Source organism: Hipposideros armiger, unplaced genomic scaffold (assembly GCF_001890085.2).
Source record: "Hipposideros armiger isolate ML-2016 unplaced genomic scaffold, ASM189008v1 scaffold_1751, whole genome shotgun sequence".
NCBI classification, from domain to species: Eukaryota; Metazoa; Chordata; class Mammalia; order Chiroptera; family Hipposideridae; genus Hipposideros; species Hipposideros armiger.
The window spans coordinates 27,944-46,422 of record NW_017733101.1 but is presented as its reverse complement, the minus strand read 5'-3'; the positions used below and the strand labels follow the sequence as shown (position 1 = coordinate 46,422).

At 41.0% G+C, this 18,479-nt stretch overlaps 1 long non-coding RNA gene across 1 annotated transcript; it reads right to left on the bottom strand.

Annotated features, from left to right (window-relative positions):
* Positions 1-3,681: 3,681 nt before the first annotated feature.
* On the bottom strand, positions 3,682-18,020 carry LOC109378119 (uncharacterized). The gene is made up of 4 exons (XR_002122957.1): positions 17,619-18,020; positions 4,896-5,002; positions 4,236-4,303; positions 3,682-3,849 (listed from the first exon to the last, which is right to left on the bottom strand). It is a non-coding gene; the product is annotated as an uncharacterized LOC109378119 (long non-coding RNA).
* Positions 18,021-18,479: the final 459 nt, after the last annotated feature.

The window sequence follows — 18,479 nt, the reverse complement described above, 5'->3', positions numbered from 1 at the left end:
AGGAGACCTGGATTCAAGTCCTGTGTGGACATTTTAAAACACAGCCATAAATTCTTTGACTCTCATTCCATGGAGAGGTAGGGTCTATGAGGAATGAGACTGACTTGTGAGTGCTCCAACCAACAGAATAGGGAGGAGGTAAAGCTAGGTGACTTGCTAGGTCAGGAGAAGCCTTGCACCTCCTGCTGTGGTCCTTAGGGATACTTGGTCTCTGAGGGTCCCTCTTGGGATGCTTCCTCCAGAAAGCCAGGTACCATGTTGGGATAAGCCCAAGTTACATGTAGAAGCCACATGTAGGTGCTCTTGGCAATTGTTCCAGTAGAACTCAGCCTTCCAGAGATCCCCTCCAACCAGAAACACCTACAGGCATTAGAGTCTTTGGTGGAGCAGAGATGAGCCATCTCACTTGCCCTGCCCAAAGTCCTGACCCACAGAATCTGTGAGCTTAATAAATGGTTGACATTTTATACCACTAAGTTTGGGGATGGTTTGTTACACAGCAAAAGAAAATTGGAACATCTCACCTCTAGGTATGGATTGTGTGACTTTGGACAAAATTGTTATCCTTTCTAAGATGTGTAATAGTAATTTAAAAACAAGATCCTGCTTCACACGATGTTGTCAGGACTAAGTGAAGCAAAGAATATGGACCACTTGGCACAGTGTGCAGTATGGGGCCAGACCTACAAGTGTGAGTTTCCACATGAAGTGAGAAAGGGATGTCAATTTGTCCTGACAAGTGCTTCACATCTTCCCTCTTCTCAGGCATCCTCTCTCATATCGTCCCAGAGCTCAGACTATGCAGTTTAGAGCTTCCAAAGCCACTTGCTCTCAGCCTCATTGCAGCTGATTGTCTGGTGGGCTAAGAGGAGCCGGCAGAGTGGAGGTTTTTCATGTGTAACACCCCTTGTCTCTCTGGAGAGTCTGATTTTGACAACTGTGGGGAGGAGATTCCATGCAGTGGCCTTTGCTGAAGCCCAGCTGGCTTCCACAGTGACTCAGCACAGAGTGGACACCCAAACTCATAATAATCACCAAGTAGGGGGTTTGGGAGTCTCTCCAGCCAACACTTCTCTCCACTCTGAATTCTGCATGAGTTTCATGATCAAAGATCAAGGACATCAAGCACGTAGGCACAGAGCCAAGGAAATAATTATCCGTGTGGGTCTCTTCCCCTCTTCCCTTCTGAGAACCAGCATGAGGACAGTCCTTTCCAGAGGAGAGGAGGTTCCAAGCATCCTAGGAGGTGATAATTAACTTCCTGCCCCCACATATTTGGGCCTGTGAGAGGACAAGAGGGGAAGGGAAGCCCCCTCTCCCTGTGTGACCAGATAGAACTCTGACAAGCTTGCTCTAAGAGAACATGGCTCAATATGATATATAGATGATGTATTACAGAATTGTACACCTGAAACCTATGTAACTTTACTAACATTGTCAACCCATTAACTTTAACTAAAAAGAGAGAGAGAGAGAGAGAGAGAGAGAGAGAGAGAGAGAGAGAACATGGCTCACAATTCTTCAGAGCAGCATCAATGCAACCCACAAACAAGTCTCTTACTCTTTAAAAAAATTAAACTTTTCTAAATCAGACATAACTAAATCAAAGAAATGTTTTCTCCAAGACAAAAAAAAAAAAAACAAGATCAGTCATACAGCCATCTCATAAATACACAGCATCTATAGGAATACCATAAATATCTGTGTGCAATTATCCCTCTTCTAGAGTCTGAGAAGATGGGGATCCCAGAGAGACAGAGATCACATTGAAATCATCAAAATTCAGACCAGAAAAGATTATAAGAGGTTGTCTAGTCCATTTCAAACTGTTCTTATAAGATATGAGAAAGCTGAAGCCCTAACTTTCAAAAGATATAACTAAATCCCCAAATATATAGAGAGATTTTTGAGGAGCTTCTTTCCATTGTCATACTCCTGACCATGTGTAGCTTTGGAATGACTCTGGAAGCTGCAGCTATAGCCATAAACCTAGAGCTTTAAAGAGAGATTCATTCAACAGCGTCTTTTCTTGAGTAGCTACTGAGTTATGAGCACTGGGAAAATAGTCCTCACCCAAACAGACAAGATCCTTGCTTTGCAGATGTGATGGTCTAAAAAACAACCACAGCAAAGATAATTTCACATAATCAGCTCTGATGACCATAGAAAGGAAGATATAGAGAGTACATAGAGCAGGGTAAAGTTAGGGATGCAAGAGATAAGAGTAAAGGAAGGTTTATTTAATGAGGGGACCTTTAAACAAATCTAAAGAATGAAACAGGTCCAGACATGTGATGAACTCTCCAGCCAGAGAGAACTGCAAGTACCAAGGGCCTGTGACAGAGAAGAATTCATGAGCAAGGGGAGGGTGGTTTGAGGCAAGAATGCAGCTGGAGGACTTTAAGTGGCATGGCCTCCTTTGCAGAGCTCCAGCTTCAGAGTGGAAAGTGGACAAAAAGAAGCAAGGCCAGTAGATGCAGAGAAACCAGCTCAGGAGTCCGAGCATCAGGAGTCCCAGAATCAGAGGCGGCTTGGACCAGTGTTATATCCATGGAAATGGAGAGGCAGATGTGTTCCCCTGCATACTGACCCCTAGCACCACACCCTGAAAAAAGTCAAAGCATGTCTAACCAACCTCCAGTGGGAAGAAAACAATGGCTGTGCTTCCAGTGTCTCCAATGGGGTCACCCAGATCAACATGAAGGAGGCCCACTCCCCACTGAGGAAGCCCCTCCAGGGACAGCCATTGGTTTTCCTTTTTCTTTTTAAAGATTTTATTGGGGAATGGGGGAAAACAGCATTGGGGAATTGGGGAAGGGGAACAGCCAAGTTGTTGTCCTTTTGTTCTTCAGTCTAGTTGTGAAGGACACCACTTCATTGGCCCATGTTGGTATTATGATCATTGTGCTCTTCCCGGCTGAGGGAGTCTGTCGCCAGCCATTGGATAGCCTCTAATGACAGCTCATGACAGCTCTCACAGGCTGCCAGCCACTCACGCTGGCTGCCAGCCACTCACGGTAGCTCACAGCAGCCCACTGCAGCCCACTGCAACCAACACGTTGCTGGCCACTCACGGCAGCCCAGCTCCAGGTTGAGCTGTTGTTCACAGTCTTAGCTGTAGAGGGCTCAGCTTACTGGTGCATGTGAGAATCGAACCAGCAGCCCTGTTGTTCTGAGCTCGTGCTCTTACAAACTGAGCCACTTGGCCAGCCTCAACCATTAGTTTTTCCATTAAGCCACAACCTAACACCAACAATTACCCGCATTTTAACCCTCTACCTCATTTATGTGCAACCCACTCAAGAGTGGTCAAAGAATAAAAATCAATACAATACTGACTGCTTTAGTCAGGGAACAGATGTGATAGTTCATTATTATTTCATGCAGTAATAATATTCCAGCTGTCATGGCAGTCTGGTTCCTGTTCAAAAAGATTCTGCTTTCAGCTCCATCTTAATCAGGCAGTTGTTCTTCCTGTATACAAGGGACAGAGAAAGAATCTCCCCATCACCCTGTGAAGCCAAGAAGCATCCCCAGAACCTAGGGAGCAGTGGCCAGAATTGGCTGGTCGATAGACTGAGAAAGCTTGCATCCAGGGCCAAGCCAAGCAGCAAGGTGGCAGCTATGAGGCCTCCTAGAGTGTGTGAACAGGAAGGAGCTGACTTAAATGAAGTCCTACTGGATCTAAAGGGACACTGCTCAGTGGGCCATACCTGTCTGATGGTTTCCCCCTGCCTGGGTGAGCAGATATTGAAGACTGGCTTCAGATTCCCTCCATGGCCTTCCTTATCAATTACACACACAAATATAAAGGAAATGGCAGCTGCTTCTCCTTTCAGGGTATGAACCCTAGAACCAGGAGATACAAAAATAAGGTTGTCCTCCACAGATTACACCACTACAAACAAGAGACTTTGATCAGAGAATACATTAGCCACCAAACTCTACCCAAGGTGCTCTGTGTACCACCTTAAGGAGAAGTGGCTGTGAGTGTAGTTAAGTAAGCAAAACCTAAGCAGGTGCCTTGTTCTCTCTCTGGTGAAGGGCTGTAAAAAGCAGAAGATGAAAACCCAAAGCATTAATGTTTAAAAGGCAGAAACAGAGAATGCTCAGGCTAGCTCCAGGTAGAGGTTGTCCAAACACACAGTTACAATCTCCCCGGCACTGAGTCATATCCATGTAGATGACATGGAGATGGGGACCTCTGGTTCACTTAGCCAGACACCATGTCTCACCTTGGGATAATTCCAGACTTCCCAAAAATATGACAAAGATAGTCTCCCATAGTGTCCAAATGTACCACCTAGAAAAATAGAAACATGTCACATGAACAGTGGCAGAAAGAAAAAAGAAACTCTAACCAAGAAGTGACTTAGGGTCCCACTGTTGGCCAACTCCTATGAAGGAGGATGAGTCTTCCGTGAGGAGTTCATTGGTACCTGCCATCCCTCGAGTGTCTGAGACTCACATAAGGAGAATTTTTGTACACAGGGCTCTGTTGTTGATCTCGGAGCAGTGATAGTGCAGGAACCCATCCATGGCTCTTGCATTAATGGAGGAAAGTGACAGTGTTTCCAGAGCTCTATTTTAACTCATTTATCACATAGCGTGACCCATTGACAGCCACAGCTGGATGGCATCTACCGCAAACATACCCAAAGTAGAGGTGTTTTAATGTAATATTAATCATGTGGAAATTTTCTGAAAAAGACTGTGAGAAATGGCTACTGTAGACAAACAATATTTTGAAGGTGGCAGACTAAAGGAGTGAGCAGAACGTCACTATGCTGGGATCAGCGGAAACGCAAAAGTTCACAGCAAATAAACTTTTCATCTCAAATGTGGAATAAGACTCCCATCATTCCTGAGAACACCTCCCACAGCCAAGGACTTACCATAATCTTTTCCACTTTATTCCTCTGGCTTGTCTCTGTTCTAGACTGTAAGCTCTTTGAGAGAAGTTTCTTGTTTCATTCATTGGTTCCAGCTTCTAGAGTAGTGCCTAGCATATGAAGTATGATCAAAATATACAGTGTTTTAAAAATGTTTACTGTAAAAAATTATTACAGTAAAAGACCCATTGCCATTAATCCCCCTCAAAATACTCCCCCTCATTTTGAACACACTTATCCCAACATTCTTGCCAGTTTCTGAGGCAGTTCTGGAAGTCCTCTTTCATGAGTGTCTTTAGTTGCGCTATTGTGGCTGCCTTGATGTCCTGAATCGATTCAAAACATTTACCTTTCATGGTCATTCTGACTTTGGGGAAGACCCAGAATTCTCTTGGTGCCAGAATTGTTGAATAAGGTGGATGAGGATACACCATAACGTTTTTATTTGAGAGAAACTGACGTATACCAGAAGCAATGTGTGACACGGAGCATTGTCATGATAAAGGATGATTTACAGCACACTTTAAAACACACCTTCTCTCAACCATAGCTCATACCCAACTGCACCAAACAAGCTGAAACTTATCACACACTGTTACTAAGGTTCAAAGTGTCACTTCCCATATTGAAGAGCCCTACCTTTCCATTGGATGACACTCAACAGCAGCATTCACTGTATTATTTGGTCACACCTCATATAGTAAGTGCTTAATAAATATTTGTTAAATTGAAGGTGTTTCTGGTGATGACCTTTCCCTAACTAGATCCAAGGAACATCCAGGCCTTTTTCTGATAGCCCTCAGTGCTTCCAAGGGGGGCAGCGACCTCTTTGGCAGTATGGAGAGATAACAGGTAGGAAAACAATCCTGCAGCAGAGGACAGTGGTCCTGGAGGAGCTCAGCTTTGAGCTGGGCACCGTGGAGGGAGCAGTGGTGAATAGACTCTGATTCTGTTCAGAGACCACCACTTGCTACCTACATGGCTCAACTAGGTTGTTTCTTGACATGGCACCTCTCAGTCTCCATCTCTCAAAAGGAGACATAAAAATCCCACTCTTTCCATTTAAAAAAATCCTCTAATGACAACGCTATATAGTATTCCAAGCACTAGACAGAAGGTAAGAAAGCATAGGTTTGGCCCCCAGCCCTACTGCCACTTGACAAGACAACTGACCTTTCTGGTCACTATTCTCTCCTGAGTAAACGGAGGGTCGCTTGCTACTCTATGCTTCTCTGAATCTATAGGTATGAAAGATGTACCTATTTTTGAGTTGTCTTGTGCATTTTTAAAGCTATTTTATAGGCATTGTAGTAAACCTTTCCACTTAGCACCTTAAAAATTAACTGGGCTTGCAAAAAAATTCTGATAAAATGTTTATAGTTAGACACACTTGTGAACACAATTTGAGGCAAGATGATTTCTCCACAATTTCAATAATAGTTGGAAATAATTAAGTACTTCCTATAACAGTGAAAAGTGCACTTTTATATCTCAAAATGCAAGTGCTTTAATGGACTAAAACACATTGTTGCCCCTTGGAGTCTACAACACATGTTAAATTATTATTATCCTTATTACCACACCATGATTATAATGTATTCCATGTAGCACTGTGGATTGCATTTGCTAAGTACTTCTAGATAATTTATTTCTTATCCACTCAGTGGTTCCTATATAGCACCTAAGCAAAAGTTAAGGACAAAATGTAAGCCTTTAGTCTAAAAGGACTAATTTTCAATATTCAAAGCTGAGTCTTATTCTGCCTGAACAGAGCTTGCATGATATAATTCTTTTTGTCACAATCTTTCTGGATAATAATTCCTTAATTGCTTCTTAGATGGAAATATTAATCATAGGACAGCTTTTAATAAGACCAAAATTATGGTTTTCTTGTCCCTATAGGTTAATGGAGGTGGGGGGGGGGAGGACTATTCTTCTCTTCCTTTCTTCTCTCTCCTGATACAAAGCTTCTGTGGTATGAATCAGTTTCCCATTTGAATTAAATTTAAGCTAATGTGACACCTAGTCTCAGAAATTCTGAGTTCCTTGAGGAAACAAAATTGTGTCTGATTCATCCTTGGATTTTCACAGAATCTTGATCCAATAACTGAAACAGCCTGACTGCATTCAAACACAACTGACTTGAATAAATTTGGTAAATTGACTTAAAAATGTGTCACTGCTTCTGTTTAACTGTGTGATGGTTGGTTAACTGGTTGGTTGGTCAATAGGTTGGTTTGGGGCAGGGGGTGGGGCTTATGAAAGTTAACCACTCACTAATGAATAGTAGGTAAGCCTCCACCACATGGTAGACTCTGTGCTCCGCATTAGAGACACAGAATAAAAGACATATATTTCCTGCCCTCCAGCAACTCACAGTATGTTGAGGAAGATAGACATTAAAAAATTAATTAATGAAACAAACTATTGAATGCTGTAATGGAGGGTGTTTGTCCCATAGATACCACTGAGAGTGGCTCTTTTAGTTTGACAAATGTATGGAGAGTTTACACTCATTGTCTCAGTATAACAGGGTAATAAAACCTTCTGTGATCCAATTCAATCTGTAGATGCTTAAAACCTCTGGTGTGAGAAGTTTGTTCACAGAGGAGGAAAGTGAATCAATTTGCATAACTGAGGGTCAACTTGTTTCCCATCTTTGTTGTGAAAGTAAGACCTTTTAGACAAAAGTACTTCAGCATTTTTTATTAAACATGGAAAGTAGCAGTTTGATCTGCTATTAATATTAAGCTTAAGTTGGAAAAATAAGAGATGTGACAGGATTTTTGCACTGTATGTTGCAGAGACTTTGTTGAAACATGGAAACATAATTTGAAAAAAGCTGATTCAGAGAATTCTTAAATGACACAATCGACGTGAATTGCAGTGCAGGGGGTTAGGCTCTGTATCACAAAAGAAATCAAGGTATGAAAATAAGCAGCTGAAAAGAAAGCAAAAGAAAGCTAGGAGAGAGAAAAATGTGGAGGGGGTCTGTATATTAGAATTTAACAGTCAACAAATATATGAAGGGAAGAACTTGGCAAAAATGTGTGCTGTTTATGAATTTGGGAGAAAAATTAACTTTGAGTTTCTCCTTAAACCATATACTAAATAAACTAAGTGAATTACAGAGCTATATATTAAGATATTAAATTTCAATTACAGAAAAATAAGACTATAAAATTGAATACAGAGTATGTAAATTTAGAATAGAAGAAATCACAAAGAAAAATCATCAGATTTAATTACATACAATTAAAGTTTCTACACAGTGAAAGGAACCAAAATAGAAAGGCGAGTGAGAAAAGAAATGCTCCTGTAAATACACCTTTAAAAAAATAAAAAAAGAGGTAATGATTTTATTCTGTGAAGAACAAAAAGACATCAATTTAAAAATGAAAAACTATTAAATAAAGGAATAAGTAAATAGAAAAGGTATTATTATCATTATTCTATTTATTATTATTAAATAGCATTTAACAATGATTACTACCTGGAATTATGCTAAGTGTTGAATATACATTACTCTGAGCCCTTCTTGTAAAAACTACTTGATAATGGATTTAATTTCCAAGGAATGATCAAAATTAAAAATCAGGCAGGAAAAGTTGTGTAAAAGATGAGTGGTGGGGCCGGCTGAGTGGCTAGGTTGGTTCAGAGTTGGCTTAAGAGCACGAGCTCTGAGCAACAGAGCCACCGGTTCAATTCCCACATAGGCCAGTGACGCTGCGCCCGAGCTGAGCTGCCAACAGGTGGCCAGATGACTCAGCTGGTGTAACAACAAGATTGCCTGTTTGATGGTGGGCTATGCCCACCCTCAACGAAGACTGAACTCAGCACCTTGAGCTGAGCTGCTGCCCAGATGGTTCAGTGGCTAGAACGTACACTCTTAACAACAAGGCTGCTGGTTTGACTCCCGCATTGGATGGTGGCTACGCCCACCCACAACTAAGATTGAACACAGCACCTTGATTTGAGCTTAGAGGCCACAAGCTGCAGACGGGAAACCAGATAGCAACTGGTGCCCTCCACAACGAAGATTGAATAACAACAACTTGGCTGGTTCCCTTCCTCAATTCCCGAACACTGTTCCCCTCCCCCAACTCCCCAATAAAATCTTAAAAAAAAAAATGAGTGGTGACTAATCTACTTAAATATACAATTAAGAACCAAACTTAATGACCAGAATGCAAATATTATAAACATTAGCCAAATAAAAATAATGCTATAACAAACTAAAATAAAGACATGAAGGAACTGGAAATAGAAAAAAGTGGAAATCTGTTTTTTTTATCTCTCATAGCAAGATGGTTGATAGTGTTCATGATTTAAAAGATGTAATTTTACAAGCTAATTCCTACCTGTTAATATTTTATAAGTTGTTTCTTAACTTTGAAAGGGTCCTTTGGAAGGGGAGCAATGGCATGTGATAAAGAAATATTTATCTAAAATTCAGCTCTTCCTTTAGTTCCTACTTCTGTAATATTTATGGAAAATTAATTTTAATGCTTTTTAATTTAAAGATGGCAGTTTAAGAACAGGCACGTGTTTCTCTCTATTCCTATGAGTCACAGCTAGCCAGGCAGGATGGAGTCCTGTTACAGGCAGCAAGCTATCAGAGTGGCCCCTTTTTTTAAGAGGTGTCTTGAAACAAAGAGATACACATGTGGAGAAATTTTATATAGAATTAGAATTTTAAATTATTGAAGTGGCTAAAATAAACCCAGCTGTTAGAAAATAAAAGTAGAAAATGAAGGAGAGGTGTAGGAAAATAAAGCATCTGAGGAAAGGCAGAAATGATGTTTCTTTTAGGGTAGAAAGGGGAGAAAGCAGTAGATAACATATTAGACCTTCCCAACTAAAACTGGGGAATAGGAGATTTTCCAGTCAAGATGGCATAGTAGATAAACGCTGGGCTTACTTTCTCTCACGACCACATCAACATTACAACTAAACTGCAAAACAACCATCATTAAGAATTACCTAAAATCTTGCTGAACCAAAGCCCTACAACTAAGGATATACAGAAGAAGCCATCTCAAGACTGATAAAAGGGGGAGAGATGTGGAATGGGCTGGTCCCACATCCGTGTGTGACCATTAAAAATTGGGAGGAATATCTTGGCTGCGGAGGACCTCCCAGAGGAATGAAGGTTCCCAGACCCTTTCCAGCCCAGAGTTCCAGTGCCAGGAGGGAAGTCCCCATAATTTCTGGGTGTGAAAACCAGCAGAGATTGTGGCTGAGTGAGGCAGAGCATGGCTGGAGTCCCAGGCGCTCCTCTTAATGGAACCAAGTGTGGACTTACTCACTAATGGAATCATTTGCTCTGAGCTCCAGGCTGGGCAGCAGCTAGAGAGGTGGCAGGGACATACAGGGGGCAGCTGAGTTGTCTGTCTTCAGGACAGGGCTGGAGGGGCAGCTTTCTCCTGGAAGGAGAAGACGGTGGAAGCCATTAGTTCTTTATTGAGCCCTCCCCCTTCCCTGTGTGCAGACACAGGAAGCCACCATATCTGAGTCTCCATCAAGCTGGCTAAGGCTGTTTATTTGCCACCCCCAGTGATTCGAGACCCCACCCAACCACATTTTGGGCACAACCAAGCCTCTTTCAGTGATTTTTTCATACAAACCACCTGCTTTGGCTCATGCTGCATACTTTCCTAGAGTCTCTCAAAGGTTCGTGGAAACCAAACAAGCAGCATCTGGCTTGAGCATATCCTGTATCTCTGGCTGAGCAGCCCTAAGCCCAGCACAAGCAGCAGCTGGCCGTGGTTCAGAGCTTGATCTCTCAAGGCACCTCCAAGCACAGCACAGGTGGCAGCCATCTGCAGATTGCTTTGTGGCTCCAGCCAGATAACTCCAGGTGGGGCACTGACTGTGGCTGAACTTGACCTGCAGTGGGACCCCTCCCAGGTGGCCCTGTGGGTTGTGTCCAGTGTCCAGCTTCAGAAAGAGGTGGAACATCACCCAGCTGCCTCCAAGGACAACATACCCAAGGTGCAGTTTGGGAAGTCATCAGAGCCCTCTGAGGCAGATCCTGCTCTGTAAGGTCAGCCCCTGCAACACAACTCCTCCACTGTTGTAAAGACCAGTCCTCACAATCAATGAGACCCACAGCACACCTACTACATAAGACCACTCTACTAAAACCAGGAGACATAACAGCTCTACCTAATACATAGAAAGAAACACAGGGAGGCAGCCAAAATGGGGAGACAATGAAACATGTCTCAAATAAAAGAACAGAACAAAGATCCAGAAAAAGAAATAAACAAAATGGAGACAAGTAATCTACCAGATGCAAAGTCCACTTGTTATAAGGATGTTCAATGATATCAGGGAGAACTTCAGCAAAGAGATAAGAAACATAAAAATGGAGATAAAAAATATAAAAAAGAACCAGTCAGAAATAAAGAATGCAATAACAGAAATGAAAAATACATTACAGGCAATCAACAGTAGATTAGATGAAGCAGAGGATCAAATCAGTGATTGAGAAGATAAGGTAGCAGAAAACACCCAATCAGAACAGCAAAAAGAAAAAAGAATAAAAAAACTTAGGAGACAATCTCAAACATACCAACAGTCACATTATAGGGGTACAAGAAGGAGAAGAGAGAGAGAGCAAGAAATTGAAAACCTATTTGAAGAAATAATGATAAAAAGCTTCCCTATCCTGGTGAAGGAAATAGATATACAAGCCCAGGAAGTGCAGAGAGTCCCAAACAAGATGAACCCAAAGAGTTCCACACCAAGACATATCATAATTAAAATGCCAGAGGTTAAAGACAAAGATTGAATCTTAAAAGCAGCAAGAGAAAAGCAGTTACAGTTACCTACAAGGGAGCTCCCATAAGATTGTCAGCTGGTTTCTCAACAGAAATTGTGCAGGCCAGAGAGATTGGCATGAAATATTCAAAGTGATGAAAAGCAAGGACCTATAATCAGCTAGCCAGCAAAGCAAAGCTATCATTTAGAATCGAAGGACAGATAAAGAGCTTCTCAGACAAGAAAAAGCTAAAGGAGTTCATCACCACCAAACCAGTATTGCAAGGAATCTTAGAGGGACTTCTTTAAGACAATATATATATATATATATTGTCTTAATTATATATATATATATATATATATATAATTATATATATATTATATATATATAATGGCAATAACTACATATCTAGCAATAATTGCTTTCAAAGTAAATAGATTAAATGCTCCAATCAAAAGATAGGGGAGCTGAATGGATAAGAAACAAGGCCCTCACATATGCTGCCTACAAGAGACTTACTTCAGATTGAAAGTCACATACAGATTGAAAGTAAAGGGATGGAAAAAGAAATTTCATGAAAATGGAAACAAACAAACAAACAAAAAGCTGGGGTAACAATACTTATCCCAAACAAAACAGACTTTAAAACAAAGACTATAACAAAAGACAAAGAAGGACCTAATAATCCCACTTCTGGGTATTTATCTGAACAAACCCAAAGTGCTATTTTGAGGGGACATACTCATCCATATGTTCATTATAGTATTATTTATATAAGCCAAGATAGGAAGGCAACCTGGGTGTCCCTGAATGGATGAATGGATAAAGAAGAGGTGGTACATATATGTAATGGACTATTACTCAGCCATAAAAAAAAATGAAATCTTGCCATCTGTGACAACATGGATGGACCTAGAGAGTACTGTGCTTGAGTGCAGTAAGTGAGACAGCAAAAGACAAATGTCATATGATTTTACTTATAAGTGGAGTTTAAAAACAAAATAAACATAAAAACAAAACAGAAACAAACTCATAGATACAGAGAACAGTTTGATGTTTGCCAGATGGGAGAGGGGTTGGAGTCGGTGAAAAGGAGAAGGGATTAAGAAGTACAAAGTGGTTGTTATACAGTAGTCATGGGGATGTAGGGTATAGCATAAGAAAAATACTCAATCATATTGTAATAACTATGATGTCAGATGGGTACTAGATCTATCAGGGTGATAGATGGGAGGGAGGTTGGGGCAAAAGGTGAAGAGATTAAGAAATTACAAAATTGTAATTACAAAATAGTCATGGGGATGTGAAGTATGGGGAATGTAGTCAATAATATGGTAATAACTATGTATAGAGCCAGGTGGGTACTAGACTAGTCAGGGGGATCACTTTCTAAATTATATAAATGTCTAACCAGTATGATGTACACCTGAAACTAATATAAAATAATATCGAATGTCAATTCTAGTTCAAAAATTAAAAAGGGGAGAGGGAATAAAGAAGAATAAGAGGTTCAAACTTCCAGATATAAAACAAATAAGTCTTGGGAATGTAATATACAGCATAGGAAATATAGTCAATAATATTGTAATTGCATGGTATGGTGTCAGATGGTTGCTGGACTTATCATGGTGATCACTTGTTTATCACAGGAATATAATCAATGTGGTAATATCTCTGTATAATGCCAAGTGTGTCCTGTTGAATAACTACGACGCACACCTGAAACTAATATAATATTGTGTGTTATCTATATTTTAATTAAAATTTTTAAAAAATACATTAAGATGAAGTTGAGTTTTTTTCACTTGATATTATGAAACATTAATATTTTCTAAGAAGAAAAATCACATGGAAATCTCCACAGCTGCAGAAAAGGCAAAAATGGACAAAAGTCGATGTCCATTTATGTTTTTTTTTTAATTACTTAATAAAATTGGAACTAATGAAAAAAACAGGGGAATAGGAGAATAAAAATATATTCTATCAAGTCAACAGAAATAAAGACTGGAGGGCTGGCCAAGTGGCGCATTGGTTAAGAACTGGCTTGGGACGCCAGAGGGCCCCGGTTTGGATCCCACATATGAGGGCCAGTGACACTGCCCTCTACAGCTAAGATGCTGAACAACAGCTCAACATGGAGCTGGGCTGCTGTGAGTTGCCGGTGACGGCATAGGCTGCAGCCCCTGTGGCAGTGGGTTGCCATGGGCTACCATGTGTAGCCAGCAGCCAGCGTGAGCGGCCAGCAGCCGCAGTGAGCGGCCATCCAGAAGCCGGCGACTGATCTGCCTCACCCGGGAAGAGCGCAATGATGGTGCCAACTTGGGCCAGTGAAGCAATGTCCTCCACAACTAGACTGAAGAACAAAAGGACAGCAACTTATCTGTTCCCCTTCCCCTAATTCCCCAGCACTGTTCCCATCCCCCAATTCCTCAATAAAAATCTTTAAAAAAGACAGAAAGAAAAGAAAAGAAATAAAGACTGGGAAAGAGTAAAGTAAAATAAATGGTAAATTTTAAATAAAATGAAAGGGATAAAAGTCAAGGCTAACATATGTTATCCAGAATTTCCAGATCAATAAACAGACTATTATACTGTGTTAAAAACAACATCATATTCTGTGTTGTTCACAAGAAATACACCTAGAGTAGAGTGATAAACATTGAAGATGAGGGAGACACAAATACACCAGCAAATAAAAATAAGCAAGCCATCAGACAAACAAAAAGCAATAGCAATAATCTCAATATCAGACAAATCTCAATTTAAAGTCAAAAGCATTTAACAGGATAGATGGTGTGATGATAAAAAGTGTAATCCATATGATACTATAAGAGTCATATACACTTTGTACTAAATAACATATCAATCAAATCAAGTCTTCTAAAAATACAATAAAACTTGAATTTAAAATATGAATACACTTTTAAAATTTTACAGATCAAGTTGGCAAAAAATAAAGAATGAAGTTTGATTAAGGATATCAACATTTACTAATTACTTGATTAGTTAACTCCTTTCTTACATCCAAGGAACTTTTACAATATCGATTACAACTTTAGCCAAAGGAAAAGCTTTGTCAAATTCAAAAATCTACAAGCTAGAGTCTTTACTAAAAATCAACAATTAAAATATCATTAAAACATAGAGTTCTTGAAAATGAAGGAAATCTCTTGGGCTAGATTAAAAGGATATCAAAATCTAAATTACAAAAGAATACAAAGAATAGAACTCAATCTAACTGATGATGTGTGGGTGTATTATTTAGGAGACAGTATTGTTTGATGGTGAGTCAGCCTACCTGGAACTGTGTGAGTCTGGGAAAGTTACTTAACCTCTCTGTGCCTAAATGTTCTCACCATTGCAAAATAATGATAATAACAGCATTCCCCCATAGAGATGTGCTGAAGAGTAAATAAGAATGCACATATAGCACCTAGGAGTCTAGCACATAATTAGTGTTGTTGATGATTTGTATCTAGTTGTCTTCATTCCTTCCTCCACTTACCTTCTTCCCTCATTCCTCTCCTTTCTCATTTTTTAAATCCTCTACAATGCGTTTCTAATACTTTGGTAATAAAAAAATACATAAAGATGGAGCTATGTCATTGCTAATCGCATTATTAGTAAAATTCAAAGGAAAAAAACACAATTAAATAAAAAATATAATCATTCCTTAGGTCACTGTAACTGATATCCATCCTCCATTTTGCAGGTGGGGGTGTGTCAGGCGGGGAGAAGGTGCAAAACCACTTAGATCAGTTTAATTTGTGGCTACTCCAAGCAGAAAAAAAGGGCTGGATTCTCAGAAGGCTACCTACTGGGTCCTACCATAATTTCTACAAGAAGAGCTACAGTCTCTTTTGTCTCCAAGAGAGATGTAGCAAGACAGAAAGCAAAAATAGCCTGTGAGACCTCGGGCTTTCATTTCCAAAGCCTCATTTCAGAAGAAGGAAAAAAAGATATTGGTGTAGACTTTTCCCAAACCTCCTGTGACCGCTCCCAGAGTTGAAACAGAGTCTGCAGAAGATGGACAGTGAGAGAGGAAGCACATGATCTGTGGCTCCCAAGACAGGGAGCATCCAGGCAGCATGTTCAGCAACTGAAAAGACCCCAAAACGAACTGGCTGTGGGACACACTGATGCAGGAGCCAAAGTGGGTGGCACCCAAGAGGACCCCATGTCCTAAGGGTTACATAGGTGCAAAGCAGAGTACCGAACCCAGGAGGCTATACCAGATGAAAAGGTTGGTGTCCGGCAGTGCCTGGCCTCTAAGGACAGATCATGCAAGGACCAGGTGGACACCCACTACCAGACATCGGTCCTATGCAAGCCCTGGGATTCTGACAGAATTTTAGGTGTCAGAAAACCCCAGGAAACAGTGATATCAAAGTCTCCCAGTTGCCCAACAGAACAAAGGCCCAAAATGAATTTTATTTTAGAAAATAAAGTAATACTTTCTTGCACACCTGAGTTTGCAGGGTTAGACTCATACTTGCCACAGTATTCTTCCTCAGCCTCAAGGCAAACCCTTTGCCAAACTATAGAGTCATGCTATCTAGTCCGGATGAGACTGGCATCCATAATCACCGCAGTGAAATAGCTGGGTAAGGATTTCTCTTTAATATGCTTTACAGCCCTTTTAGGAGACAAATCTTGGAGATGTAAGTTCAGTTTTGCTGCTCTGTGTTGTGCTGTGAAGACCACCTCTGAGATCCTTCCATTTCCCTCCTGTTCCCTTTGCCCACTTCACAGAAAAGAAAATTGAAGATAAGAATAGAAACAATGCCCCTAGTCCACAGAGCTGGACAGAGTGGAGTTGTGGCTGCCCGGGGGGGATGGAGGATGGAGAGTCTTCTCTCTTCACAGATCCAGGCAGGACGTTCTTCCTTAAAGCCCTAGGAACCCATCCATCCTCACCCTCCCAGGAGCTACAGACACTCACCCACAAGACACGTGGGACTGCTGCATAGGACACTGTCCCAAAGGCATGATCCCAAAGGCATGATCATATGTTCAGTTTTACTGCTGGTCCCCTGAGATACAGATACGGTCACAAAGAATCAATCTCTCTCTCTCTCTCTCTCTCTCTCTCTCTCTCTCTCTCTCTCTCTCTCTCTCTCTTCTCCACACCCTCTGAGCTTGTCCTAGGGCTTGGCATGTAGCACGTACTCAATAAATATTTGTTGACACTGATTCCACTGCTATGTAATTGCTACAATCACATGGTAATATAATAATTAGATTAAAAATAGCATCTACAATTTATTATAGAAAGCACTTTGTGTGTGTCATCTCTAACACAATGACCTTCCATAGGCATCATCACAGGCATTATACAGATGAGAAAAGCAAGAGCCAAGGTCATACACCTAGCAGGGTTCTGAGTCTGCACTGTCCCAAACCAGATCAAAACCACACTATAAAAAACATGATTGCTTTCCTCTAGCTAAAATTATCTAATGCCCTTTAAATTTACTCAGTGGGGTTAGGTTTTTCATCTGCTCCTACGATTAATTTCTAGGACTTTCCCAGTCACTTCTGGTTATTATAAAGTCCTGTAGTCATTTGAAGTCACAAAGCTCAGCCTTGATTATGAAATTAGGAGGCCTGACTCCATATAATAATCAACACTTCAATCTTAATTTGAAAATAAGATTTATCCTCTTCTGCTAGAGTTTCCTGCAGTTACAAAGCTCTCTCTTCTTGCTCTCCTCTTTCCTAACTGCTACCTGCTGTTTTTTCAGTTTCTTAATATTTTAAATATGGAAAGTTCTAAGTACACACAAATGTAAAAAAAAATAGTACAATAAATCCATTACTCGCTTTTAGCAATTATCGCCTCATCAGTTCATGGCCAATATTATATCAACTCCTTCCCCACCCACCATCAGCTGATTGCCATTTCTGCCCCTGCCAGTGTTGGCCCATCGAGAAGTTAAGAGAGCAGGAAAAGTTCTTACCTGAGTAACAGTGTTGTAAGCTCTTCTGTACTCTCTGGACCCGGTCAGCGTTTAAAGCAGAACTTGTCTTTAATGGGGAGCTTTCGTGGGTTCTCTGCAGAATCCTTCTGTATCTCTCCCCTGCTGTTCCTGTGATGGGAACAGACACGACTCTGTTTTGGTGAGTGGCTTGAACTCTCTGTAACACCCCTGCAATCTGGTGATCCACCTCTAGGGTTTTTCTGTTGAGGTCCTGCCAGACTAATTGCACAGGACCAGCTCCCTCATTTGCAGAGCCGTCATCTGTTCAGTAGAAAACTTTGGGGAAGGACATGGAGAAGACAGGACCACTGGTCGATCGTCGAACTGGACCCAGGCAATTGGAGGCTCCTCACCTCCTCCCCGTTTCTTGCAATGTGCATTCTGCTTGCCTTCCATGAGCTAGAAGCTGCCCCAAGGACACAGCCTTGAGAGAGTAAGGTGTTGCAACCATCTGGAAAGTACACGTGGCTTCTGTGTAAACTTTAAGATTCCAATGAGCAAATGCAGAGACCTACCCATCTTGCACTTTCTCAAAGCAAGCCTCATATGTAAGTTCCCTTGTTTATTAAACCTGCCAATTACCAATCTGGGGTGGTTTTCCACTTTCTTCAGTCTCTCCTTGCCCTGTGTGTACAACAGCCAGTTTGTGAGCCAACAAAAACATTCAGGCAGCCCTTGTGCTAATCAATTCTGGGAGCACAGACAAGTATCAACCTGGTCACCTTTCCTTCAGGTGTTTCATTTGCAGTGAGCCTGTCTCTCACCCTTTACATTTCTCTGCAGGACCCTTACTAAGCTCGCATAGTACTTCTGCAGAAGCACCTCTTACTATGCTTAAAG